Genomic DNA, 27667 nt, shown 5'->3' with positions numbered 1-27667 from the left:
ATGTATAAAAAAAGGTTATTCTTTAGAAAAGTGTAGCACGTTAACATGCTAGGTCTGAAACTTAAGACCATATTTGGTGTCCATAATACACAGATCCACAATATGGCACTCAAAGCACCTGCTATGGGCTAACCTCATTCAGCCTCCTGTTACAGAAAGATTCTAGAGCTTGGAGAATAGGTTACTGCAACCATTGACTACAGTGACTTTCCAAATAACCCTTTCACTGTCTTAGATCACCAGGAGTATTTTCATTAACCCCTTAACCTCATTAATGTTGACACAAATAAGCTCTTACTGACCATATTATATATCTATGTGCTTCTGATTTAATTTAGAGGCAGACAGCGGCTCATTTAACATCACATGCTATAATGGAAGCAATGTCATCAAGCAGAATTGCTTCGAGTGCTGCATGGATGCAAATAAAGTGCTTATGGGTCTGTATTATTCTTGTAGGCACTTTATGTACAGTATGTTTTGACATAACCATATAAAACATAAGCAAATATTATTGTGTGAATAATATATTTACCTATGTGTTATAACATCTACAGTTTGTCAGTGAGATTGACATTCATTTAACATATTGGTTGCTCCTTTAACAACGCTAATAAATGTATTTAAAAATAGAAAGTGGTTGATTTTCAGCAAGCTAATTCCTAGACTTCCAACAAAATTTGCATTAATCAGTAAGTATAGACAGATACTGGATAAGAAACTTTGTAATATGTCTTATAAGAGATGAATGCTTATTTCTACATATATCAGGTTCCTGGTCCTTCCTACTAAACTGTTCCTTTACTTTGAAAAGCTGTGAAAATCCATTTTAGTACACAAGATGGACTAACAGCCCATCGACAGGTCAGTTTGCATGCTGTCTTTAGAAATCTATGAAAAAGGAAGGGGAGGAGAAGCCCATAGAGAGACACACATAGACATTGTGATACATAAAATGTGTTTTACTCTGTCACAGCTATAACATCTTCCATGCCACTGATGATTACCTTCATGCAATAAATTGTGATAGTCAGAAATAGTGCTATTCCTTATGCATCCACACATTACAGTTTATCCTGAAAGTTTAGGTACTTATAAGGTGTCATTACTATAGATGAGCGAGTGGACTCGCTAAAGGCAATCGCTCGAGCGAGCATTGCCTTTAGCGAGTATCTCCCCCGCTCGAGACTGCAGGTTCGGCTGCCAGCAGCGGGCACGGAGCTGCGGGGGAGAGCGGTGCGGAACGGAGGGGAGATCTCTCTCGCCCTCTCTCCCGCCCCCCCCGCTCCCTCCTGCTGACAGCCGCTACTCACTGCTCCCCTGCGCCGGCACCAGAACCTGCAGTCTCGAGCGGGAGAGATACTCGCTCATCTCTAGTCATTACACATTAGGCTAAAGTTAATCAAAAACATACAATATTGCTACCACACATTTATGATGACCTAAACTTATGGTGTATGCTGCAAAAATAACATGAAAATCAACGCTAGAATTGCTGTTACTTGTTCATCTACCCCCCAAAGAAGAGGAAATAAAGTGATTAAAGGTCATTAGTAGAGATGAGCGAACGTACTCGGATAGGCACTACTCGTCCGAGTAATGTGCCTTATCCGAGTACCGCTGTACTCGTGCTCAAAGATTCGGGGCGCTCCGCTGCTGACAGGTGAGTCGCAGCGGGGAGCGGGGCAGAGCGGGCGGGAGAGAAGGAGAGAAAGATCTCCCCTCCGTTCCTCCCCGCTCTCCCCTGCAGCTCCCCGCTCCGCAGCGCGTCCCGAATCTTTGAGCACGAACACAGCGGTACTCGGATAAAACACATTACTCGGACGAGTAGTGCCTATCCGAGTACGTTCGCTCATCTCTAGTCATTAGTATACAAAAATGAGATGAAAGGGTCATATGTACCCTAAAATGGTACCAATAAAAAAACAATTGTCCCACAAAACAGGTCCTCATACACCTCCATTAATGGGAAATACAAATGTTATGCGTATTTGAATTTAGTGACACAAAGACAAAATATTTAATTTTTTAAAGTGTTTTTGTCATGCAAAAGTAGTAAAATATAACAAGTTATGCATTTAGGATTGCTGTAATTGTGTTGATGCGGATGATACATTTACCACTCTAATCTCTCACATGCTTATGTGTACTGGAAAATTTAAAAAAAGTTATGATTCTTAGAATATGATGAGGAAAAAATAAAACAAAATGCTTGGTAATGAAGTCCAAAAATAGGCTGTTATCTAAAGGGTTAAGAGCCCATAAGCACAGATTCTCTATAGCCTTAGGCTGCCTGTCCACAGGTGATGATCCGCTGGCGATTTATTGCCAGCTGATCATGCTCTGTAAAGCTTTTTATAGCATTGCTATGCAAAGCGCAGCGCCGGTGTCCATGAGCGTAGAATCATAGCGATTCTACGCTCGCAGGATCTAAATTGCGGCATGCTGCGATCCTCAGCAGTGAGTTTATCTATTAGATAGGCTCACCTCGGAGACCTGACAGTGCTCCCCCTCCTCCCCCTTGGCGGAATCTCGCTAGTGATATTCCCCCTTGGCCGTGGACAGGGAGCTTCATGGTGCAATTACACTTTAGCATTTAATAAACACATGTAAATACTCATGCACTTTGTGCTTTACATCACTGAGAACGAATAACAATGTTAAAATGCATTTGTTTCATATCCATTTTTTTTAAAAGGCTGACATGTAATAGCACCCATAGATTCTACCAATGAAGTAATCCACACCTGCAGTTATAGATGGATTTTTAAAAAGTTTCTTGTTTAGTAAGCATCCTCTACTCAGGGAATGTACCTACTGTACCTAGAGGTAAATCTAGCCCGGACTGAGGGAGTTATGCATTCATGGCGCTCCATTTGTCACATATCATTCCATTTAAATGCAATGAATATTTACAGTAATACTTAGAGATTAAGCGTGACCATGTGTTAAAAGGCTTCTTTCTTCTGTGAATATTACATTACACGCACCATTTTACTTCAACCTTACATTGATCAAAGATTCTTTGTTGGGAAACTTAGCAGAGGAATTCATCCTTTGGTGAATATACTGTTGCCCAGCGCAGAGGAGAATTACAAATTATAGCTGATCCAGAGATAGCTTTTAGAAGTCTTTAGACACAAAAAATAATCAATTATTATTGAGCTATGCTAACATGTTAACGGTTCATCACATTATCTGCAGTGGCGAAACCTCCATGGATCACTTACTGACAATAACACAATAGTTAAATGTTTGTAATTAAAGTAAAAGTAACACTTCTGGACACGATTTTAGAACAAATAACGTAGTTTTTTGCGCCTTACATTAAACGTATTGCCAATATATTTCATTTTTCTTATTAATAAATATTGGAGTACATTTTGATGTGGGAATGCTTCTAACATATTTCACTAAAAAAGTGTAGGATCCCATGAACAAGGATAGTATTCGTAGTAGTGAGTAGTTTTTATGAATGGCAGGGGTTCATTGATGAAAAACAACGATGTGTAGGTTCATATGACGAGGAAATGACGTCTTTACACGTGACACCAAGATGGCCCCGGTGGCGGCGTGCACAGTGGGTGAAGTGAGTTAATTTTATTGTATATATAAATGTGAATAAATGTAATGTATGTTATGCTTGAAAAGGGCAAATTGTTTAACTTGCCGAAAAGCGTTGCATATTTGAATAAAGAAGAAATTATATGGACCGCAGAGTCTATTACTAATCCGTGGGATCCAGGAGCGTGGGGATTTTTCACTTTTTGTCGGCTACTTTGTACGACAGCCCGATGGAGGGCTGCATCCCAGAGACGACTCTCCGGTTATCCGGATCAGGAACCCAGGGGGGTAAACCAGGCGATCGTGGACATCGGGTGCCAGTGGGTTCTCAGGGCTGAGAGTCCCACTGAGCACCAGGTGAGTTGGCTTTTATACTCACCTATATTTTAAATCCGTGAGAAAAAATGAGGCGTTGATACCAAGTTTTAACTAAAAAAGATATAATACATAAAATCTTTTTATTTCAACACCAATTTTTGCGAAATGTGGCTCCTGTATGGACCTTGATATGACTTAGTTTGGATATTCATTAGCACATGTTCTGCTTCGAAATTGAATACAACAAAATTAGACCCATGTCCCTGTGCTGCCCATTGTTCATGGAGCCCCACACACTGCATGCCCTACTCTCGTTTGTGAAAGCAGATGAGAACAGGACATGCAGCAATTTTTAATCACATGGCACATTAGTCAGTGTAAAGAAATCACCCTTATGGATCTCTTCATTGGCTATTATGGGTCTGTGTGCTGTCTATAGAATTAATTGGCATTGTTTATGGATCTGTATATGATCCCTCTTATAATTATAATATTTAATATGTACATCTTAGCCTTATGTGGTGTGGTTTGTTATCAAGTGTATGCATTATGTGCCACTACACGCTATTCCTCACAATCACACTAACTCATTATCACCATAGCATCTACAACAACATTCATGCCTCACATCTTCTACATTTACACAAGCAGCATGCAAAGACAATCGTTTCATAAACCAATGACAAAATTTTAATTAACAAATTCCAAACTTAAGTCCTGTGAAATCATTGTACATTCTTAAATATATAATATCGAAGAGGAGCACCAAGCTGCACAAACAGAGAGAATGACACAACAAAGTAACCTCCATGTGCGTTTGTCCTGTGTATTTGAAATATATATATATATATATATATATATATATATATATATATATATATATATATATAATTTCCCAATACCTTATGCTGCATTAAGACTTGCAAAGGGCAAAATTGATATTAGTTTATATTCTTCATTACATCTCTATACATTTATAATATACTAAGTTAGCTGCTATACTATCAGCTCCAGTAGTCAGTAGATCATTACCAGAGAGCTCACGGTCTTCTGTGTGTCCTGTTTAGCACTGATCTGTGTAAGAAGTGCAGGGAAAGAGAAAGGAAACTGAGTGTGATCAAACTAACAGAGGCTAACCTTGTCCATCTTCTTGATACAGCAAGGAATCTGAAGACTTGAGTAACCTACTGGATACCAAGTATTCAACCCCTGGACCACCAGGGATTTTAGAGTTAATCACTTCCCTGCCCTAGGCATTAGACAGTCTACGTTTAACCTCTGTACTACTTTAATCTTTGCATTATTATTTGCCGCACTTGAACTCATAAACTCAAGCCAACATTTATTGTTTACTCTTTGTATCACATCTAACTGTAGTAACCACTTTCAGACAGCCAGTAACATACAGTTATAGGATGAAGCAAAAGAGGAATAGATGCACGTTATAAATATAGTACTACCATTTTAGAACTCACTATTTATACTACATGTGAAATATTTATGCGGTTTTAAGCACTAGTGTACAAGAAATGCATTACAGTAAACAGTAGACATGTAGGATAGGACAGTAGAATGGGTTCAAGAACAGACACCCAAACTGCTAAATTGAATTGATGGACTCCAGCACCCAGAAAGATGAACACAATTATGGCTATTTAGTTTAGAAAAATATGGCTGCCATGAAATAATATGGTAACATGCCTCACCGGACTATGAAACTGTTCATTAGTCACTTGTCCAATTATTTTTGAACTTGTGAAAATAGAAGAACTATGTAAAGTTGGCTATAATTCCTAAAAAAGTTAATACAATATTTGTAGTTAAATCCTTTGAATTAATTTGTTTCAAATCCATTGCGGTGGGGTGCAAAGGCTAAATTACGAAAAATGTGTCACCGTCCAAATACTTTTGCATACTACTGTAAATAACATTATCTGCCACATATTTCCATACATATTCACATTCCTTGATAACCTACATTTGGAAATAATTAAAACATTTTAAAACTAGCATGTTTTTCTTCTATGTTTCAGCATTTTCAAAGCTTGGGTTAACTATATTTAACAGTACTTTTACTTAAAAAAATAAAAACTGTTTAAATATTCTAATACTTTCTTATATTTGCCTGATTGCAGAAAAATACATAGCTTGTGATTTTCTGACAGTGTGGTCTCCAAGCCAAGAGGTTTGTAAATATCATTATTTATTAATCTAATTATTGTAGCTGATTGTTGCTTTGTCGAAGGTATTTTCTAGTACACTTGTCTGTACACTTTCCAAATTTATTAGAAACTAAAGAAATCTTCAAATGTTCCAGCACTTGAGTCAAGGCAGGGACACCAAGGCTTGTGTGAATTCTTTGAATCAGGAATAAAACAGGACTGCTTAAGGCAAAGTGCTTATGATTACTATAATGAACACCAGTTATCCCCATTGTGACCATATATTTGCTTGTTATATATTTCAAGAACATAAAAGGTAGTGAACAGAGTCCAAGTAAGTGACTGATGGCTACAATGACTATAACATTTTAGCCTCCTCTGCAATCAGCGACAATAATATTTATTACAGTCTCCTTTTATATTGTGACAGTAAAGAAAAGAGTCCTGAAGAACAACAAATCTTAACCAATCTGCTTTATACAGCAACTATTTTGCTATTGCCCAATTGTTTTTCTATTTTAGTGTGACAAATGATACAAGGAACTACAGAGAGGCTCGACAGTGCATCTCTTCTGGGAGGCCTTTATAACCTAAAAGAGTATTTCACTCTTTCACTTCTCTCCGTAAAGCTGGGAAGGAAATTTTCTTTGCCTGGCACCCAGATTGTTCACAAATGCATTCAGTGGGGGCTTTATAACTCACGGGAATATTCTGACTGTGATAAATGTCTTACAATTAGTTATATTGAGGCCTTTACTCATTCTTGCATGCCCATCTATCACTGCATTCAGATTAGAATTTAATTTGATGGATTTAATTTCCTATTATTCAATTTATTACATACTGCATGGCACGCATCATATGACCATACAAAAATGTGTATGTAGTATTGATGCAGGATTTGCATTTAACATTTTAGGCTTTGTTTATACAGTGAAATTTGCACAGAAAGCAACAGCAAATGCACATCCTATTCGGTTGAATGGAAATCTGCAATGGAGTGTACACTAGTATATATAGATTTTCAATATTGCATTGTAGTTAAAAAAAAAGTGACATGCAAATTCTTAGTGCAGATTACACATGGAATGCATTTCAGGATATTTGTGTGAAGATTAGCCCCATTGAATGGAGCTAATCTGCATGCAGATTAGCAGCTGGCAAAATAGGCAAACGTAAACGTGGGTTTACATGGGACGAATGTCGGGCATACGATGTTCAATACTCGTCCTTGTGAGTCCTCGCTCCCATGCTCCTGCACGGGAGCTAGTAGTGCTGTCTCGCTCACAGAGGGGCCAGCATGGGAGTGGGGCAGCTGCAGAAGATTTCTCTCCTCTCGCTCCCCCGTCCCTTTCCATTGACATAACACAGGGGCTGTTCAGTACTGAACTGCCTCTATTTATACTGAATGATGAGCAATCAGCTCATCTTCCTTAGTTTATGCAGTATAAATGATGGATGATGAGCTGATCACTGATCGCTCAGTGTAAATAGCAGCCATTCAGTACTGAACGGACGCTGTGTTATGTCAATGGAGGGGGACGAGGAATCGAGCGGAGAGAAATCTCCTGCAGCCTCCGCGCTGTGAGCCAGTGATACTAGCTCTCGTGCAGGTGCACGAGAGCTAGTATGTGTGGGGATGAGTTTCGTGCATCGTTTGCCCAACAGTCGTCCCGTCTAAAAGGGCCTTCAAGATCAAAGTGACTCTGGCAAGTGTTAAATTGTGATGGCTAGATTACTGGGTCACAGCATCTCTAAAAAGAGCAGGTCTTTGTCGGATGTTCCTGATATGCAATAGCTATTAACTACTAAAAGTTATCCAAGGAGGTATCACTGGATAACTAATGAGAAGGTCATGGCTGTCCAAGATTTACTGATGTGAGTGCAGAGAGAAAACTAGTTTATCTGGTCAGATCATACAGAAAAGCTACCTTAGCACAAATTGATGTAAAAAAGTTAGTTGTGTCTATGACAGAAAGGCGTCAGAGCGCACAGTGGATTGCTGCTTGCTGCACATTGGTCCGCGTAGCTGCAACATGTTCAAAGTTCCCATACTGATCCCTGTCCATTGCTGAAAGTGTCTAAAATGTAAACCTAAGCAAAACTAGTTCGTGAAGCAATGGAAGAAGGTCTTTGGGGAAGAAACGGCATGGGCCGCATTACAAGAATGCTAGAGAATGGAGGCAATGTATTACTTTGAGATGAACAGTAGAGCCTACCTAAACATTGTTGCAGATTATGATGACAATATATGATGTGTATATATATTTATATCCACAAAGTTAACCTGGTCTTATCTGGTAGGCTCTTTGCACTGGCCAAGATGTTTTTTTACAGGAAAGAGCTCTATAGGGAGTGCTCTCATCTTTGGAGAGAATTGCATAGTAAAATATCAATATTTACAGATGACACAAAACTATGTAAAGAAATTAACACAAGAAAGGACACAAGTAGATTGCAAGAAAATCTGGATAACTTGGGGGCTTGGGCAGAAAAGTGGCAAATGAGGTTTAACACTAATAAACCTAAGGTTATGCAGATGGGCAGGGAAAATAAACGTCACCATTACACACTAAATGGGAAACTACTGGGAAACACTGACATGAAAAGGACTTGGGGATTTTAGTTAACTGTAAGCTTAACTGAAGCAACCAGTATCAGGTAGCTGTTGCCAAGGCAAATAGGATCATGGAGTGCATTAAAAGAAGTTTAGGGGCACATGATGAGAACATTATTCTCCTCTTTACAAGTCACTGGTCAGACTACACATGGAATATTGTGTACAGTTTTTGGCACCGTTACTCAAGAAGCACTTATCAGAGCATGAGAGTGTACAAAAGGCAGGCAACTAAAGTAATAAATGGAATGGGCGGACTACAATATCCAGAGAGGTTTTCAAAATTAGGATTGTTTCGTTTAGAAAAAAGTTGGCTGAGGGGCGACCTCATAACTATGTATAAATATATCAGGGGACAATACAGAGATCCCTCACATGATTTGTTTATACCAAAGACTGTGACTGTAACAAGGGGGATGTCTAGAGGAAAGAAGGGGGTTCTACACCAACATAGAAGGGGGTTCTTTACTGTAAGAGAAGTGAGACTATGGCACTCTCTGCCTGAAAACATAGTGATGGCAGATCCTACAAGAGTTCAAGAGGGGACTGGATGCCTTTCTTGAATGACACAATATTATATGTTTAATCATTAATAACTGTAAAAGGGTGGTTGATCCAGGGAAACTTCCAATTGCCAGATTGAAGTCAGGAAGGAATTTTTTCCTTTAAATGGGGAAAATTGGCTTCTATCTTATTGTTTGTTTTTTTTTGCCTACTTCTGGATCAACATTGGGGGGTAATAGGCTGAACTGGATGGACATATGTCTTTTTTCGGCCATACATACTATATTACTATGAGTGCCATATTTATCACCTAAAGCTGGTTCATAGGAGGCCAGAGGCAGACAGGACAAGCTTCAAAAGAAAAAACAGATGGACATTTGCTGGCCAAATCCAGCATTCCCCACTACCTGCTGGGGAAGAGAAAGTACAAGAAGGTATACTGTTAAATATTAATTTGGTTTGCCCCTTGCTACCTAGCTTCCAAGTCTTAGGCTGGGGATTTGCTTAATGTACTAAGGGTAAGTACATACCTGAGGTCAAATTTTGGTAGCTGAAGAAAACAAATATGGCAGTAAAACCACCACATGGGTAAAATCCCTAAAAAGTTGAAGGAGTTAATATTGGGTGAGTGACTGCTGCCTCTCATCTGATTGGTCCCGCTGAGCCAATGAGAGGCAGCAGTCACTCACCCATTCATAAATTCATGAATGGGTGTGTGAGTGAGATCTGCCTCTGATTGGTCAGGCTGTGACCAATTAGAGGCAGCTCATTCAGCAGGCGGGGATTTTAAATCCCCGGCTGCTGAATACTACTCACAGCTGTTCAGAGCAGTTCAGGAGGACTGCCGCTGCCCGCGCTGAACTCCGTCTGCCGGGACCAGGTGAGTATATATTTTTTTTTAATTTTTACACATTTCTGGATGAATTGCAGGGAAGGGCTTATATATTTAACCCCTTCCCGACAATTCATCCTGTGATCGCCGGCAGCCCATTGCTTTCAATGGAGCCGGCTGTATTGCCGGCTCCATTGAATTCAATGGGCTAACATCGTTCTTCTCTGCCACAGCTGTTACAGCTGTGGCAGAGGAGAATGATCTTTATGCTGACAGTGGGGGGGGGGGGTCTCACTCTTGCCACTATTGTGGCTTAATAGTTGGACCTGGGAACTTGAGATGCAGCCCAATATGTAGCCCCTCGCCTGCCCTATCCGTTTCTGTGTCGTTCCCATCACTTTCTTGAATTTCCCAGGTTTTCACAAATGAAAACCTTAGCGAGCATCGGCGACATACAAAAATGCTCGAGTCGCCCATTGACTTTAATGGGGTTCGTTACTCGAAACGAACTCTCGAGCATCATTGAAAGTTCGAGTCGAGTAACGAGCACCCGAGCATTTTGGTGCTCGCTCATCTCTAGAGCTCGCATATTTCACAGCTTCAATCTGAAACCAGTTATATGGTTAAAGATAACTTGGGCATTCTACATACTCTTAGTATATATTAAAATAAATTATATTCTTCTAGCTATCTGAATTTTGAAGTTGGTTTGGATAATCATATTTCTACAATAAAGCTGCCCATGTGTCAGAGTCAGTAAAAGCATTGCTAGAAGAACCTTGGAGCTTAGAAGAACTAGAGAAAGCATTACAGACAATCTTTAATTAAAAGACTGCAGAATCGGATGATCTTCCAGAAGAATTTTTTTTTTAACTATGGGAATATGTTGTTGCCACATCTTCTTTATGTAATCCAAGAGGTGGTTGAGTTAGGTCAGTTACCAGATTCTATGAGAGAAGCTATTGTAGTTGTGCTGTACAAGCCTGGTAAAGATCATACTCTCCCAGAGTCTTACAGACCTATTTTGTTACTCCCCTTGGATGTTAAAGAGGTATTTTGAATATTGGAGGAAATTCCAAGTTTCACCCATCCACTGGATCAGTGAAAACTGATAGATTGATGGGGGCCTGACTGATGCCTTGATCACATTTCTGTAGTGTAGAAATCACAAAAAAAGCATATACAAAAAATCACCTAAAGCAGGTACATACTTACTAATATACTAATGCAAAATAGAAGGGTAGATAGAAGCATCACATCCCTCAGTATGCAGACAGCCAAACTACTAAATGGATGAGCATTGAACAGGTGCTAAGTACTGGTGAACAACCACTACCACACCTAGCTAATACTGAGGGGAGTGGCTGCTTAGTACCATTCATAGCTAAAACATTTCAGTAGTGTAGGAGCAAATGAGTCTCTGGTTGGGTTGCACATACTTGGCCGCAACTCCATTAATTTCAATGGGGTAGGCAGATAGAGAATTGCTATGCTTGGCTATTTTTGCAACCCCATTGAAATTAATGAATCAGTGCCACTGACGGAAATAGTTGAGTGCTATGGTTGGCTATCTCTGTCTGCCCAATTGAAATTAATGAAGCTGTGGATGTGCGTATTGACTACGCTTACTGGTGACAAATTCTCTAGGTTATTGTTATTAAGATACTTTTCATACCTGAATGTGTGACTTGTACACTACATTATTTGCTAGGTGGAGTGGGTGCAGCAAGTGAAGTTAAACCTTTGCCCTGGGTGCAGGAAAACCTAGCTACATCTCTGCTCAATGGGAGACTGTGCTCAGTTTTCTACGGAAGTTGTTTTCATGGGAAGGTCAACTCTTGCCCAAATATTATCTGTTATATAGAATTTATAAGACTCTTTCCCATTTAAAATAGGTTTGCCTTCAAATGCAAACTGCCCATGATGCAATGCACAAGATGTACATTTGATGTATATATGTAATATTGCAATATCACATATTTTGTTTCAGGCTAGGGGATTGATTAAATTCCACTGGATGAGAGTAGAACATCCTAAATTACGGAAATTTAAAGCTAAAATTAATACCTTATATTAGAAAAGGAAGTATATAAGAAAAGGAATGCTTTCTACAGACTGATTGTTTAATATATTAGGTTAATGGGTTAAACCTAGAGATGAGCGAGCATGCTCGGATAAGGCAGTTATTCGAGTGACATTGCTCTTCTCGAGTAACTGCATTCTCGTCCGAGCAGGCTCGGGAGGGTGGTGAGGGGTAGCAGGGGGGAGAGAGAGAGATCTGGGAGTGTGTGTGTATATGTGTATAATCAGTATTAACCTCTGATTTGTCATTTGGTAATGGGTACTGGATTGCAAACATTCAAAATGGTATGTGCCATTTTCAATTCACACAATCTAAAAAGGGAAAGTATATATGATGACTGTATATGAGTATATGTGTATATATTTGATACCCACAAGGTTAATTTGGTCTTCTCTGGTAGGTTCTTTTGCACTAGCCAAGATGTTTTATTACAGGAAAGAACTCTAAGGGGAGTAATCTCATTTTAGAAAGGAGTGCCATATTTGCCTAAAACTGGTTCATAGGATGCCAAATGCTAAGTAGACAATCCAGCATTCCCCCATTAGCTTGGGTGAGAAATTACAAGAAGGTGGACTATTAAATATGAATTGACTTTGCCTCTTGCTACCTGGCTGCCCAGCCCTAGGCTAGAGAGTTTCTTAATTAGCTAAGTGGGGGCAGATATCTGAGGTCAAGGGTGGAAAGTATTAAAATTTATGCAGGATAATTGGACAGTGTCATATCTGATAAGAGCAGCCTGAAGCTAAAATCTGTGCCATTTTCTTATCCATCCCTAGGATTGCACAGACTTAAGAACCCCTCTCAGTTCTAGGTTTTTACATGTTTTTTTTTTCATTTTAATTTTCAGAATTGTCTTGCATTTATTGTATGCCATTTTAATGTTGTCTTCTTTTTATCATGTTTTTTATGCACTACATTCTTTGTATTAAAGTCTACAAATTTTAATCATTAAGCTTTCAGTAGTGTTAACTCTTTGATTCCTGGAGAGCTGATCACTTAACCTTCTCCGGAGCTGTGGGCAGCAAGAGTTTGGGGTGTATCTATTGTGTGGGGTGTGATCTATTCTCAACAATTATGGTCCATGAAGGTTCCACATGAAGGGTTATATTAAGTTTCAATAGTCCCTGTAAGAGGACCATGGGCAGGTTGGGGAAATGGAGATTTAGAAGTGGCCCCCTGTGTTTAAGCACTTAGATGCTGTGGCTGCAAGTGATCGTGGCATTTAAGGGATTGCACAGCTGGGATCAGAGTTATCTCAAATTGAATGCTGGTTTCAGCTGCATAACACAACCAGAATGCACTACACATAGAAAGGGCTCAACTGCTGAGTAGGTGAAGAAGGCAACTTACAAAATTTTAGATAGGTGGTTATAATGTTATGGCTTATGGATGGATAGATAGATAGATAGATAGATAGATAGATAGATAGATAGATAGATAGATAGATAGATAGATAGATAGATAGATAGATAGATAGATAGATAGATAGATAGATAGATAGATAGATAGATAGAAACTGCATACAATACAAGTGACAATTTAATCAATGGTGTCCCCCACAAAATAGACATTATTAGAAGTCCAAATATAGGCACACAGTTCAGACACCTTATGTAGCTTAATATATTTGCAACTCAAATAATTACATAGCTGTGAAAAAAGGTCACACTTTTACTATTCTGAATTGTTTTTTTTTTTTTTGTTCTAGCAGACGAAATATGAACTGTGTACTAGCACAGAATTAAAGTCTTTTTAAAAAGCAGTAAGCTAACACAGCTTTTCAATTGTAGTTTTAACCTTTTTTGGCATGGGAGACAAGTATACTCTATGGGATTTAGTGTAACATTACAATAGAATTTAGCTCTCATGCTATGTGTCTATAAAAGCTTTAATTAGGCTTAACTTATCAGAGATTCTTATTACTGCTGCCCCCTTTGGGAAACCTCTAATAAGCAGATTTATATAGCAATCTCTGCAGTGTATTCCTGAAGATTACAAGGAGCAGTTCAAACAGTTGTTGCAAATCATATTAAAATGATATTTCTAGACCTGATATTTTCAACTCTAAGCATGCCATCTAGTATAATCATTATTTTCTTCTAATAATTTCTGTGTTTCACTAAGTTTAAGGGTTAAGGCAAGGGTGCTAAATGTGACCTAGTCCCAAATGTAGTTTATTTAAAATTCCAATTGAAAAAGCTTACCAAGAACAGATAGGATTGATTGCTCTCTCTATTTTAGCATAATTGTATTTCAGGTGAACATCAATTTACTTTAAGGGACATTTGTAAGTAGCATACCACAATATAAATAATTCATTGTTCACTGCCACCCGTAAAATGATTTCCCCAAAACAGATTTCACAAAAATAAATGACATTCATTGGTTTTGTTTATTTTTAATGTTCTTTTTGTTTGCTTTAAATTGGTTAACCCCTTAGTGACCAAGCCTGTTTGCGCCTTAATGACCAGGCCAAATTTTGCAAATCTGACATGTGTCACTTTAACATGGAAAAACACCAGAAAGGTTTTGCATATCCAAGCGATTCTGACATTGTTTTTTCGCCACATGTTGTGCTTCATTTAGGCGGAAAAAATAGACCGATAGAAATTGTGTTTATTTATTAAAAGCGCCAAAATTGGGAAAATTTTGAAAAAATCGTCATTTTTTCACATTTACAACTGCAATATCTTAAATATGTGCAAACATAATATAGAAATTTTTGCTAAGATTTATATTTCCACCCGTTTACTTTATTTTGGGCGCACATTGGAAAAACTTTCGTTTTTTTTTAACTATTTAGGAGACGTACAAATTTAACATTACTTTTTAGCATTTTGAGGAACACTTTATTTTCCTATACCAAGCCGAGATTGGAAAGGCTCATGAGTGTCAGAATAATAGATACCCCCCCAAATGACCTCATTTTAAAAACTACACCCCTTAATGTATTCACTGAGGGGTGTCATGAGTATTTTGACCCCACAGTTTTTTTTCAGGAATTAATTCAATTTAGAGGAGAAAAAGTAAAATTTCATATTTTTGCAAATCTGTCATTTTAAAGACATATTTTTTTCCTATAGTTTACATGAAAATCAGGATTTACACCCCAAAATGGATACCCCTATTTCTGCCGTGTTCAGAAATATACCCATTGTGGCCCTATTGTTATATCTGAGTCCACAACGGGGCCCAAAATGAAAGGAGTAGTCAGTGTCTTTCAAAACAGAAATTTTGCTTGAAGTCCTTTTAGGCCCCATAGCACACATGTAGAGTTCTTGAGCGCCCAAAACCATAGAAAACCCCCACAAATGACCCCATTTTGAAAACTAGACCCCTTAAGGAATTTATCTAGGGGTGTACTGCATATTTTGACCCCACAGTTTTTGAATGAATTCAAACCAAGCAAAAGGAAAAAATTGTGATTTTCGTTTTTTCGGCAATTCTGTCATTTTAAAAACAGCTTTTTTTGTACAGCACACATATGAAGGAAGACTTGCACCCAAAAATGGATACCCCTGTTTGTCCCGTGTTCAGAGACATACCCATTGTGGCCCTAATCTTATGTCTGGATACACAACGGAGCCCAAAATGAAAGGAGCGACCGGTGGCTTTCGGAACACAAATTTTGCTTGAAGTCCTTTTAGGCCCCATTGCCCACTTGTAGAGTTCTTGAGCGCCCAAAACCATAGAGAACCCCCACAAATGACCCCATTTTGAAAACTAGACTCCTTAACGAATTTATCTAGGGGTGTACTGCGCATTTTGACCCCACAGTTTTTGAATAAATTCAAGCAAAGCAAAAGGAAAAAATTTGGATTTTTGTTTTTTTGGCAATTCTGTCATTTTAAAAACAGCTTTTTTTGTACAGCACACATATGAAGGAAGACTTACACCCCAAAATGGATACCCCTGTTTGTGCTGTTTTCAGAAATATACCCATTGTGGCCCTAATCTTATGTCCGCATGCACAACGGGGCCCAAAATAAAAGGAGTAATCGGTGGCTTTCAGAACATAGATTTTGCTTGAAGTCCTTTTAGGCCCCATTGCCCACTTGTAGAGCTCTTGAGCGCCCAAAACCATATAGAACCCCCACAAATGACCCCATTTTGAAAACTAGACCCCTTAACGAATTTATCTAGGGATGTACTGCATATTTTGACCCCACAGTTTTTGAATAAATTTAAGCAAAGCAAAAGGAAAAAAATAGGATTTTCATTTTTTGGGCTATTGTGTCAATTTAAAAACAGTTTTTTTTGTACAGCACACATATAAATGAAGGCTTTCACCCCAAAATGGATACCCCTGTTTGTCCCGTGTTCAGAAACATACCCATTGTGGCCCTAATAGACTTACAGGACCCATGGCTAGGCCTACAATGAAAGGAATACCCGTTGGATTTCAGGATACCACTGAATAAATTCCAGGCCCCATTGCCCCCTTGTAGAGCCATTGAGCGGCCAAAACTATAAAGAACCCCCTCAAATGACCCCATTTTGAAAACTAGACCCCTTAACGAATTCATCTAGGGCTGTACTGCGTATTTTGACCCCACAGTATTTGAATGAATCTAAGCAAAGCAGAAGGAAAAAGTTACGATTTTCAATTTTTTTGGCAATTTTTTCAATTTAAAAACAGTTTTTTTGTACAGTGCACATAGGAATGAAGACGTTCACCCCAAAATGCATACCCCCGTTTGTCCCGAGTTCAGAAACATACCCATTGTGGCCCTAATCTACTTACAGGACGCATGGCAAGGCCTATAAAGGACGGAACACCTGTTGGATTTTAGGGCACAACTGAATAAATTCCAGGCCCCATTGCTTATTTGTACAGAATAAAGATTGACTCCCTAAAAATTCCCCCCCTCCCCCTCCGCGCCCTTTTTGGCGTTCGCAAATCTTAGATAAAAGTAAAAATGTGAAATGTGTAGTATTTCCGAAGACAGGGGTAATTACGGAGGCTGGTTGAATGGGCCCATGGGGCAATAAAACCGGGTATCCCCCCCCCCCCCCCCTCCTCTCATGCTTTTTGGGGGTATTTCATGACCTCAGTGGCGGGTATGGGGTGTAAAAAGTGGCGTTCCGTGAGTCTCCGTAAGCTTGATGAGGTGCGGCGGTCTCACACAGAAGGCGCTCAACAAGGTGCTCCTGGAACTGCAGGAAAGCGAGCGTTCCCGGGGCTTCTTGTAAAATACGTATCACAGGTAGCGGTCTGAATAACGCCGGGCTCACGCGGGTGCAGGCGGAATCCGCTTGCGGAGGCCCACAGCGGATCCCATCTGTGAGCCCGGCTGTGACCCTGCGTACGGCTGCGTAATGTACTGCGCATAACTGCGTACTCACACAGGCGGTCATGCACAGTACACCTTTGTTTGTATTTCCCGCACCATCGCTTAGCGATGACGCGGGTACCCGCAGCCCGTATACAATGTAGTTGCGTATGGACTGCGGGTATATCCGCGACCATGGAGCACAATGGGCTCTATGTTGCCGATATCCGCAGTAAAATAGAACCTGCTGCGTTCTCTTTTCTGCGAGTGGATTACACAATTCCAACCCGCTAATGTGAGCGGAATTGTGTAATCCAATGCGATTGATCTGCGTAATACCGTGGATCAGACGCATGTGGAATCCGTCATTCCTATCCGGTCATGTGAGACCGGCCTAAGGTAGATCGCTACCTTTTTATCACGTGACCGGGGACCGCTCAACGAGGCCACCCGTCACTGCTCCAGGCTCCCTGTGACCGTTGGTCGCTGGGAGCAAGGAGATTTTAAGTTTCCTGGGCTCCCTGACTCCTGCGCATGTGTCTGGCTTTTTGCCGGCAATCGCATGTGCAGAATCCTGGAAGGTCCACGGAGGAAGATCGCGTCGGGATTCAAATACGCAGGCCTCCGGTAAAAAGATTCATCTCCTCTCACCGATCGCATCAGTGAGGGGAGATGAAACTTCAAATTTTTTTTTAAACTTTTACGTGATCGCCATTATTGGATAACGGCGAACACGTGACCAGGAACCGCTCACTGCGGACCCCCATTAAATCTCCATGCTCTTGGCTACGTTTTGTAGCCAGGAGCAGGGAGAATTTAAATTATCCTGGCAATCCACAGCTTTTGCGCATGCGCCCGCCATTTTGGCGACGGGCGCGTGTGCAGAAGCTGTGGTAAGGTCCGCGGATAAATCTGGGGGCCTTAGGTACGTACTTTCATCCTCCCTCATGGATATGATCCATGAGGGGAGATGAAACGTACGCTTTTTAAACTTTTAAAAACTTTTTTAACTTTTTTTTTTTTTAACTTTTTTACACTTTTTTCTCACTTTACATGATCACTGTCATCCATTGGATGACAGTGATCATGTCCCCGGTATAATCTCTCTGCTCCTAGCTACACATGGCAGCCAGAAGCAGAGGGATTTTAAATTTCCCGGGGCTCGAGCCCGTCTGTTCACGCGCCCGATGTCAATCATCGGGCGCGCATGCGCAGACGGGGATTCGGGTCCCGGGACATCGGGACACCGCTGAGGACTGGGGGTGAGTATTTTCACCTCCCCTCATGGATCCGATCCATGAGGGGAGGTGAAACTGACTTTTTTTTTACTTTTTCGCGATCGCCGCTAACCATTGGATAACGGCGATCGCGGTACCGGGGACCGCTCACCGCAGTCCCCGCTGACATCTCCTGCCTCCCGGCTACCTACAGGAGCCGGGAGCCAGGAGATTTTAAATCTCCCGCGCCGCCGGGCCTTCTGCGCATGCGGCTGACGTAATGCCGCCTGGCGCGCATGCGCAGAAGACCGGCTTCGGGCCCCGGAGCGGCAGGAGAGCGGGGAGCAGCGTGCCGGACCTGGGTGAGTAATTTCAGCTGCTCCGATGGATCCGATCCATCAGAGCAGCTGAATCTTTAACTTTTATATACTTTTATTTACTTTTTTTGCGATCGGCGCTATCCATTGCATAGCGCCGATCGCAATGCCGGGGGGGGCTCCGAACAGCCCGGGATGACAGCTCCATGCTGTCAGCTACCTGCGGACACCGACAGCATGGAGCTGTCACGTCCACAGCCCGAGGGGCACTATTCTCTGCAGGAAGCATGTTTTTACGTCCTCAGAGAATAGAGCCCACTTCGGGAGGACGTAAAAACACTATGGGCTGGTCGTTAAGGGGTTAATGTAGATGTGGTTGTTACAAAAACTGTCACATATGGTAACAATCACAAAAACAAATGTCATTTTTGTTGTTAAAGTAATCTTGAAAAATTAGTGGCATCTTCCAGCTTCCTTAAAGGGGTTGTCCCGAGGCAGCAAGTGGGTCTGTACACTTCTGCATGGCCATAATAATGCACTTTGTAATGTACATTGTGCATTAATTATGAGCCATGCAGAAGTTATAAAAAGTTTTATACTTACCTGTTCCGTTGCTGGCGTCCTCGTCTCCATGGTGCCGACTAATTTTCGCCCTCCGATGGCCAAATTAGCCGCGCTTGCGCAGTCCGGGTCTTCTGCAGTCTTCTATGGGGCTCCGTGTAGCTCCGTGTAGCTCCGCCCCGTCACGTGCCGATTCCAGCCAATCAGGAGGCTGGAATCGGCAGTGGACCGCACAGAAGAGCTGCGGTCCACGGAGGAAGAGGCCATCTTCAGCGGTGAGTAGAGAAGTCACCGGAGCGCGGGGATTCAGGTAAGCGCTCCGGTGAGCTTTCTTTACCTCCCTGCATCGGGGTTGTCTCGCGCCGAACGGGGGGGGGGGGGTTGAAAAAAAAAAAAACCCGTTTCGGCGCGGGACAACCCCTTTAAGTTCATGAAAATTATACAACGCTGAATTTCAGAGACATTGCAGAGAATGCTTTGATTTGCATATATTTTATTTTCAGGTGGGAAATGGAGAATAGACAAATCTTTTAACCCATTAGTGACTGCTCATATGCCTTTTTATGAAGCCAATAGTTCTGTATATGCAGTCTGAGTTCTGTCTGTATTCATGAGTTTGTGTCCGGATTCTGTTCATGCTGTCTGAGCTCTGCATCAGTCTGTACATTTGTTTTCTGTCAGTTCCCATTCCTGTTTATGGTTTGCCCTTGCTCTGTCCTGCATCTGTGTGCTCCTCTTTCTGCTGCCAGTTCCTATGTTTATTCCCCCATCAGGGATAGTCAGACCCGAGGTTCCAGTGCAGGATTGCCCTTATTGGGGAGATTATATTGCTTATAGGTAGGGGCCTTCCATTCCCTCTGCAGCCAAGGGTCAGTCTTCCTTTGCCTGGCAACAGTCCCTCTATCTGAGGAATCAGCTGCTAACTACACCATGACCTGTCTAGGCTTGGTTGGTCCAGTGGATCCACAATCCACAATCCGTAACACCATCTTGGGTTATCCTTATTTGTACTGTAAGGGGTATATGTTTTGTTTATCTGAGTTTGTCATGTTTGTATTAGTTTGTATATTAGTCCTTTAAGGACATTTATATTTACTCCCATGTAGGCTACATAAGGATAAGCCATGCACAAACATAACAGAAAGAAACATTTTTTGTAGATGCAAAAATTGTTTAATTATGAGCTGAATTTAACTATAAACAATATTTTTAATGGGCAAACCCCTATAAGGAATCCGATTTTGCAGGATATAAAATTGATACACTCTTGCAACATCCAGATACATTCAACATAATCGTGTTTTTTTTTACATAGAAGGTTATGGGCAGCACATGACTGATGAATAGCATCTATTAATGGCATCCATCACAGAAATACAGATTATAACACGGCAGCATGTCATCTCTTGCTACTCATGTTGGAATATGTATAGATGCTTTCCCCATTATCTTTTCATAGATTTCATTAAGGGCTCTGATTTGTCATGATACAGATTCAATATAGTATCACAACATGCTAGCAAAACTCTGGACAAATGGTCACAAAGAAAAAAGACGTATTACAGCTCACCATGATAAGCTCACATCATCAATCAGCATAGCAGATGTCCAAAGCAGGTGCATGGAGAGAGCGCTGAGCTGGTACTCAGGCAAAATCCCAATGAATGTAGTAGGTAGTAACTACAGCACATACTTAAAAACATCCAATTTTTATTCAAAAAAGGATAAAAATGTATGGAAAGCACAAGTCCACAAACAAACAAAAAAACTACATGTTTCTGCTCATAGATGCCTTAGTCATAGCATGCTTTTCGGCTTGTGATTTGTGCTTTCCATATGGTTATTATTCATGTTTTAAATAAAGTTTGATTGTTTTTAACTACATGGTGAAATTACGACTTACTACATTCATTAAAACACTGGACAGGATGGCATTCACATTACAACCATAGAGTGGCTACATACAGACACATATAGCAGACAAATCCACTACAAAGTATCTTTCCAAAGCTTTTCATCTTGCACCATTTATATCAAAATATGTGGAGCCAAGAGGTAAAAAAGGTCACAAACATACCTATATACTAACAAAAAAGTTAACTTTTTAAGGACACGGCCTATTTTGACGTCGAGGACCAAACAATTTTTGGTAGATTTTCATCTCCATTTTTCAAAAGCCATAACTTTTTTATTTTTCCGCCGACGCGGCCGTATAAGGGCTTGTTTTTTTGTGTGGCGAACTGTACTTTTTATCAGTGCCATTTTTGGGTACATAGACTATATTGTAAAAGTTTTATTATTTTTTTTATGATCGTAGGGAGAGAAAACGCATCAATTCTGCCATAGATTTTTTTTTTAAAGCGTTAATTATGCAGCATAAATAACACACTACGTTTTTTTTTCTGCGGGCCAGTACAGTTACAACGATACCAAAATTCTTAATTTTTTTTAGGTTTTTCCACTTTTCTGTAATAAAACCCCTTTTTTTGGAAATCTTTTCTTCTTTCCAAATCGCTGCATTCAAAGTACTATAACTTTTTTATTTTTCCATGGACAGAGCTTTATTAGAACTTAATTTTTGCGAGACGAGCTATAGTTTCTATTGATTCCATTTTGTTTTTTTTAATCACTTTTATTGCATTTTTTGGGAGGCAGAATGCTAAAAATTAGCATTTTGCCTTAGTTTTTTAGCGTTTTTTTATGCAGGATAAAAAGCCTGTTCAATTTATTGTACGGGTCTTTACGGACATGACGATACCAAATATGCGTTTCTTTGGGGTTTTTAAAAAAATGTTATGCTAATATTAGAAAAGCATAAAAAGGGTTTTTTTTTTTACATTTGTGTATTACATTTTTAATTTTTGTACATTATTTAGTTTTTTTTTACACCATCTGTGTCTCTCTGAGGGACTTACACCATACCACCGATGAGCGCTACGATAAGGCATTGCAGGACTTCTCTCCTGCAATGCCTTATCGCTTATTACAGCAACCATAGGCAATGGCAATACAGGACACCGGTATCTGGCATCCTGTTGCCATGGCAACCAGCCAGGCTCTCTGCGATAACATCGCGAGAGCCGGCTGAAGTCACAGAGGGAGTGCGCTCCCTCTGTGAACCCTTTCCCTGCCGCAATGTACTTAAATCGTGTCAGGGAAGGGGTTAACAGCGAGAGGTCGGCTATCAGTGACAGCCGGCTCCCACTGCCGGATAGCTTGAGATCTGTCATGATCTCGCGCCATCCCTATGACGTAAGGGTACGTCGTTTTGCAGGAAGTACCCCTCTCCCATGATGTACTCTTATGTCATGGGGAGGGAAAGTGTTAAAGGACACATCTGTGCCTGTCAACAAGTCATTGGTGAGAAAAAAGTAAATGGATAATAAAGGAAAATAATTTGTATTAGAACAGCGAACTTCGACATCAAGTATGTCACAAGCCAAAATATTATGCACAGGATGGCATACTAACTCTGCACAGCCAACTGCCTGGCATCTTTAAGCCATGATACAATAATTGTGTAGCATGGCTGCTGCTATTGACTTTGAACAGTAGCTGTGACATGGAAATAGCATAGCCATGCATAGTTGCGCTGAGCCATGACTCAGTAACCCACTAATGTGAGATGAGTGAATTGAAGTAACAGAAAGAGGCATGTACTGTACAATGCCAAAGTAATGATAAATTCTTAACATCATGTCTACATCTAAAAGTAAAATTTCACGGGAAATTAGATGAATTTGCTGATGTATAACAGGGGTTCTCAACGTGGGTGGTATTTCCCCCTAGGGGGCATTTTCTTACTTCTCAAGGGGGCGGTAGAACAAAAAGGGGTGGCAGGAGGGCATTGGAAGATAAAAGGGGTGGTAGGGGGGTGTTCTGTGTTTGCTTTGTTGATTTTTTTTCGTTTAGTAACTACATTTTTCTAAAAATTACTAGTGATACCTCGGTTTTCGTCGATAATCCATCCGAAAACAATCAGTGAAATCTGAAATCGACGGAAAGTTAGGCAATTATTTCCATATGAATAACTTACATGTAATAGCAGTTGTGTGCAGCCTGCACGCCTCTATCATATAGTGTATGACTTTTATAACTCCATGACTCCGCTACAGATCAATCACACTTCATAACACAGGGTAACCTACAGCACAACCTAAGCTGCTATATTCCATAATGCTGCTGATTGGCTGGAGCCGCTTCAAACTTTCACTTATGTGAGTCTCTGGGAGTTGTAGTCTTAGTGGACACCAAATGTCTTTGCAGAACACTGATATTAAGTACAACTCCCAGAGACCCACACAATTGAAAGTTCCAGCTAATCAGCGGCATTATGGAATACAGTGGCTTAGGTTGTTCTTTAGGTTATCCAGTGTGTTTGATCTGTGCAGTGTCAAAGAGTTTTAAAAGTCATACAGCATTTTATGATAGAGCGACATAAGCAGTGCATTCTTGAAGCACACTTTATAAAAATGGCTGAGAAGAATAAATGCCATTAATATTCAAATGAATACTTGAAATACGGATTCATCCCTTCTCCTACAAAAGGGACACCTTCCCTTGTGCCTCATTTGTAAAAAGGCATTTTTGAATGAGGCTATGAAGCCTTCAAGTGATCACCTTGCAAAAATGCATTCAGACAAAGTGGGTAAGCCTATTTAATTTTTCCAAGGTTTAAAGTCAAAGTTTGAGAACCGCAGCACTGTAGGTAAGCTATTTGGAAATTATGCTCTCAATGCTGACAAAGACCTCCTTGCTTCCTATAAAGTCTCTTTAATAATAGTGCAGTGTGGCAAATCACATACTATTGGAAAAACACTTGTGTTACCCACAGTTAAAGAGATTGTCAGTAATATGCTGGGGCCTGACACGTGTGCCATGGTGAAATCAATTCCTTTGAGTAATGACACCATTTCAAGAAGAATTGCTCAGATGGCTGCTAATGTGGAAGAAATGCTTTTGGATGTGTTAAAGAACACAGAATTTGTAATGCAAATTGACGAGTCAATGGTTAGAGACAATGAAGCATTGCTGCTAACTTATGTTCGTTTCATTTATCAGAATGAAAAGGTAGTGGAGGAGCTGTTGTTTACCAGAAATGTAACCACCGACACAAAAGGCTCCTCTATATACAAAAGAGTGGAATAATTTTTCCAAGAAAAAACATCCCTTTAGCAAATGTACTTGCTTGTGCAACTGACAGAGCTGCATCCATAATTGGTCGATATTGCGGATTTATAGACCATTTAAAATCTGCTTGACCTGGCATAATGGCAGTCCACTGTGTGATCCATCAGCAGCGCCTTTTGCTAAACATTTATGTGAGAGATTTCATGATTCTATGTGCTATGTAATTAATGCTGTTAACAAGATAAAAGTGCACTCTTTGAATGAACGTCTTTTCCGTAAGCTCTGTTGGGACCATGACGAAGAATTCAAATATTTACTCCTACACACCAAACTGAGGTGGCTGTCAAGAGGAAACTGCTTATGGCGCTTCTATGAAAATTTTGACACAGTAGTTGAGTTTCTTTGGCCGATTGATGCAAGCCTTTGTGATGCAATAGAACTACGACATCTTGACGTTGCCTATCTCGCAGACATATTTAACAAACTCAACGAGGTCAACAGAAAGCTACAAGGAGACAAAATGAATTTCATTAAGGCTGAGGCCTTATTCACACAGGCGTTTTTTCCCGCGATTTGCGGATCACATGACGGATGCGAATCCGCAAATCGCGTGACCGGGGTCGAAAAATCGCCCGAAAAAACTGCTCCTAGCCGCGTTTCATTAGAAACGGGCCGGAGCTGTCCAGCGCATTGAATTCAATGGAGCCGGCAATACAGCCGGCTCCATTGAAAGCAATGGGCTGCGGGCGATCTCACGATGAATTTTCGGGAAGGGCTTAAAAATATAAGCCCTTCCCTGAAATTCATCCAGAAATGTGTAAAAACAAAAAAAAATATATATATACTCACCTGGTCCCGGCAGACGGAGTTCAGCCGCGGCCGGCCGGCAGTTCTCCTGAACTGCTCTGAGTAGTATTCAGCAGCTGGGGATTTAAAATCCCCGCCTGCTGAATGAGCTGCCCCATTCAGCGCATATAGAGAAGAGAACAGGAATCGCAGATCGCAGATAGGTGTGATCTGCGATTTCGGTTCTATTATTTATCGGACGAGCGCATAAAAAGCACTCATGTGTCTGATACCATTGCAAAGCAATGGTTTTATAAAATCGCCGGGCGCATGCGCAAATCGCACGAAAAAACGCCCATCTGACCGAGGCCTAAAGGTGTAATCTCTCCCTACATCGCCAAACTGAACCTTCATACCAATAACCTGAGTCTACGTGAGCTCTGTCACTTTCCGAGTCTTCAAGAAATTGCAAGCAAAGATGGAGACAAACTTGAAAATAGCCAAAGAAGATATGCAAACTAGGTTTCATGATCTAGGTACCCTTGAAATATCATCATGGGTACTAAATCCATTTTCAGCAGACACAGGAGAATTTCATCCCTGATTACAAGAGCAATTGATTGACTTGAAATGCGATAGCGAAGTCCAAGCACTTTTTCAACAATGTGGCTATGAATGGTTTTGAGTGAAAGTGAAGAATTCCTATCCTATCGCAGGAAGTTAAGTTGCTCATGTTAGCTTTTCCATCTATGTACTTAGTGGAGAGGGGCTTCAGCGTGCTTCAGCAGCTCCTGACAAAACCGAGAAACAAACTTCAGATATGTGTAAGCAGCGACTTGAGACTGCGGTTGATGAAGATAGAACCAGATATCGCGAAATTGGCATTTGCTTATCTGGCCCAAGGCAGCCATCAATGACACAGATTGATTGTGGCAAACATTATTATTAGTCAAATGTCATTGTTCTTGCATTTTCTTTATGCATTGTATGTTCCTTTTGAATGATAAAAGATGGTATTATTGCTTGCTTCCCAACAAAAATGATCTTCTGCAATAAAACCTATTTATTATTGTACCCACAATTAACCTGTTTTAAAATATTTAGCACCTACATTTTAGCAGCTAAAATTTAGCTGACTAAAATACTTCTTTGGTAATTTTTAAAGACATGTTTTCACAATTAATGCCAATCTTTAAAACACTATCAAACTGAGCCAATCAGGGGGCAGGTCTGACTCACACCCCCTTCAAACCCACTGCAGGCCGGCCGCTCTGAACTCCGGCTGCCGGGACCAGGTGAGTATATATATATTTTTTATTTTAAAGCATTTCTGGATGAATTGCAGGGAAGGGCTTATATATTTAAGCCCTTCCCAACAATTCATCCCGCGCACGCTGGCAGCCCATTGCTTTCAATGGAGTCGGCTGTATTGCCGGCTCCATTGAATTCAATCGGCAAACATCGTTCTTCTCTGCCACAGCTGTTACAGCTGTGGCAGAGAAGAAGGATTTGTCTTCTATATGTTCTCAATGGGGTCGGTGCTGCTGCCGCCGGCCCCATTTAGCGCATATAGAGAAGAGAACAGGAATCGCAGATCGCAGATAGGTGCGATCTGCGATTTCTGTTCTATAATTTATCGGACGAGCGCATAAAAAGCGCTCATGTGTCCGATACCATTGCAAGGCAATGGTTTTATAAAATCGCCGGACGCATGCGCAAATCGCGGCAAAAAACGCCCGTCTGACTAAGGCCTGACATCTAAAGATATTCTGATTGAAGGCTGTACAGCTCCGATGCCTGAAGACGTCCGGCAGGGTATTCTTACTGTAGATTACTGGCCGCTCTGTTGTCGGGGGCCTCTCCGGCATGTCACATACTGCAGTACTGGCAGAAAGAGAAAGCCCCCTAGGAAACCCTGAATCCAAAATTGGATTGCAAAGGGTTAAACAGATGAGCACATGCGCAAAAACAGTCACCACTAGGGAGAGTATTTGCGCATGTACAAGTCAAAATTCTGTTCTTTTTACTGTTTAAATTTTGTGCTATCATGTGAAAAAAAAAAACAGCAAGTAGATAAATCCTGTCCGATCTTTTCTCACATGTAGAAAAACTACGTGTAAGAAAGATAGGATGAGGTCTACCTTTTCTTGCATGTAATAACATGGCTCGAGAATCACGTTAGTGAAAATAAAACCATTGAAATCAATGGTTTTGTTTCATTACATTTTGCAAAACGTGACTAAATCACGGCCATGTGTTTAAGCACTAACAGATACAAATACTGAAATATTTGATGTATGTTG

The 27667-nt window shown here is 40.6% G+C and overlaps 1 protein-coding gene across 1 annotated transcript in view; it reads right to left on the bottom strand.

Annotated features, from left to right (window-relative positions):
- The window catches only part of TRHDE (thyrotropin releasing hormone degrading enzyme), an 819510-nt gene that overhangs the window by 286551 nt on the left and 505292 nt on the right, over positions 1 to 27667 (bottom strand). The gene's annotated exons all lie outside the window — the stretch shown is intronic.

The sequence above is a fragment of the Eleutherodactylus coqui genome, chromosome 2 (genome assembly GCF_035609145.1).
Source record: "Eleutherodactylus coqui strain aEleCoq1 chromosome 2, aEleCoq1.hap1, whole genome shotgun sequence".
In the NCBI taxonomy this organism is placed as follows: domain Eukaryota; kingdom Metazoa; phylum Chordata; class Amphibia; order Anura; family Eleutherodactylidae; genus Eleutherodactylus; species Eleutherodactylus coqui.
This window is presented reverse-complemented; position numbering and strand designations above follow the sequence as displayed.